Here is a 3,099-nt window from a genome sequence, read left to right on the forward strand (position 1 = left end):
TCAATAAAAAAAAATACCAGAGTTAAGGACTTACAAAATTCAAAGATGCAAACGAAAATTACATTTTAGAGCTAAATAACGCATGATAGGAAAAAAGTCGAGAAAAGAAAATTTTAAAATTTTAAAAGACCTACAAGATTATCATAACTTTCTACATTTTTTCGAAAAATTGGAAATTTAAATTTTGTAAGATGGTAAGACAAACATTGTGCGCCCAAAAATATCTACAAATTTTTTATTAATCACTTTTTTATACGACACGAGGTTTTGGTTTCATTTAAAAAAAAACATTAAAAATACAAAAATTAAATTTTGCGACACACGACGAAAACTAAGAAAAAATAAATAGATAACATTTTTCACCGAAAATGGAGCAAAAAAATGTTTATTAATCGTTTTTTAATATGATAGGTAGTTCCTATTTAAATCTTGAAAAATAACGCTTAAAATAACAAAATTAACTTATTGGAAAAACTACACAAGCTACAATAAAATTTTATTAAAAAAATGTTCGCCTAAATTATCTCTAAATATTTACTTAAATACACTTTTTTACAATTATTTTTACATTCGTCATAATGAGAAGGTATAAATTTTGTATGCAAGCTGTATATCGTGGTTGCACTTTGGCAGACGTTGTTAGGGATCGAAAAGAAAAATCGAGTTTCTTATACGGCATTTTATGACCAACGTTTCTGATTTTAGCCACCAAAAAGGGTACTAACAAATCAAAAATTCCATTTTTCAGTATAAATGTACAGATAAATATTGTTGATGTAGTAAAAGTTTAGACAAATTATTGTTTCACAATGTTATTTTCATTCATTTTCAGATTGATCCCTTACATAATTGAGTCGATAAAAATATCAAGTCACTGATTTACCTGAAGGAGGTCGAACCTGTATGGGTTTCACTAAGGTAGGTCTCCAAAAATGTACATACTCTACCACCAATCAAACTAAGGCGTATTATTTCACGGTAAGCATAGTTTTCTAGAAATACTCAAACTTGATCCCTTACAACATTGAATCGATAAAAATATCAAGTGACCGATTTACCTGGATGAGATCGAACTTGTATGGGTTTCACTAAAGTTGGTGTTCGATATCAAACTAAGACGAACTTCCCGATAAGGATAGTTTGGTGGTAACACTAAAACTTCATTCCTTACATCATTGAGTCAATAATTAATCAAGTGACTGATTTTCCTGGACGAGGTCGAACTTGTATGGGACTCATTATGGTATGTGTTGAAGAATGTACATAGTCTACCACAATTAAAATTAAGACGAACTTCACGATAAAGATTCTTTTCTAGTAATAATGAAATTTGATTCCATACAGCATTGAGTCGATAAAAAAAATCAAGTGACCGATCTACCTGGATGAGGTCTAACTTTTATGGGTTTCATTAAGGAAGGTGGCGAAAAATGTATATAGTCTACCACCAATCAAATTAAGATGAACTTCACGATAAAGGTAGTTTGCTGATTCTAATAAAACATCATCCGTTGAAACACTGATTCGATAAAAAATCAAGTGACCGATTTACCTAGATGAGGTCGAACCTGTATGGGTTTCACTAAGGTAGATGTCCAAAAATGTACATAATCTACCAACAATCAAATTAAGACGAACTTCACGATTAAGGTAGTTTTCTGGTAATAATAAAACTCGATCCCTCACAGCATTCAGTCGATAGAAACATCAAGTGGCCGATTTACCTGTATGAGGTCGAATTTGTATGGGTTTCATTGAGGTAGATGTCCAAAAATATACATAGTGTACCACCAATCAAATTAAGATGAACTTCACGATAAAGGTAGTTTTCTGGTAATAATAAAACTTGATCGCTTACACCATGAAGTCGATAGAAAAATCGAGTGACCGATTTACCTGGATGAGGTCGAACTTGTATAGGTTTCATTGAGGTAGGTGTCCAAAAATGTACATAGTGTACCACCAATCAAATTAAGACGAACTTCCCAATAAAGGCAGTTTTCTTGTAATAATAAAACTTGATCCCTTACACCATGGAGTCAATAAAAAATCAAGTGACTGAATTACCTGGATGAGGTCGAACTTGTATGGCTTTCATTAAGGTAGGTGTCCAAAAATGTACATAGTCTATCACCAATCAAATTAAGTCGAACTTCACGACAAAGGTAGTTTTCTGGTAATGATAAAACTTGATCCCTCACAGCATTAAGTCCATAAAAAAATTAAGTGACCGATTTACCTGGATGAGGTCGATCTTGTATGGTTTTCATTAAGGTAGGTGTCCAAAAATGTACATAGTCTACCACCAATCAAATTAAATCGAACTTCACGATAAAGGTAGTTTTCTGGTAATAATAAAACTTTATCCCTCATAGCATTGAGTCCATAAAAAAATTAAGTGACCGATATACCTGGATGAGGTCGAACTTGTATGGGTTTCACTAAAGTTGGTGTTCGATATCAAACTAACACGAACTTCCTGATAAGGATAGTTTGGTGGTAACGCTAAAACTTCATTCCTAACATCATTGAGTCAATCATCAATCAAGTGACTGATTTACCTGGACGAGGTTGAACTTGTATGGGTTTTATTAAGGCAGGTGTCTAAAAATGTATACAGTCTACCACCAATCAAATTAAGACGAACTTCACGATAAAGGTAGTTTGCTGGTACCATTAAAACTTCATCCCTTACAGCATTGAGCCGAAAAAAAATCAATTTACCAATTTACCAATTTACCTGGATGAGGTCGAACTTGTATGGGTTTCACTAAGGTAGATGTCTAATAATGTACATAGTCTACCACCAATCAAATTAAGATGAACTTCACGATAAAGTCAGAGAAAGCTTTTGGTGGTCACAGGCTTTTAATGATTAATTGCCTGAAAAGTATCTCTGGGTGTAAAAAAGATGCTCAGACACTTGCGAGCAAAATACAGAAGGCGGTATTGACTCCGCAACAGACTTTAATCATCTGTCTTACGGCCGTAAAGCGTGGCCAAGAGTGTGACTTACTGCGATTCTACTGGGAATCGGTATCATTTTCATAGAGGGCAGTTGCTCGCAGTGGTAGCCTGCGGTGGTTGCTTATCCTTTTT

Source organism: Belonocnema kinseyi, chromosome 5 (assembly GCF_010883055.1).
Source record: "Belonocnema kinseyi isolate 2016_QV_RU_SX_M_011 chromosome 5, B_treatae_v1, whole genome shotgun sequence".
In the NCBI taxonomy this organism is placed as follows: Eukaryota; Metazoa; Arthropoda; class Insecta; order Hymenoptera; family Cynipidae; genus Belonocnema; species Belonocnema kinseyi.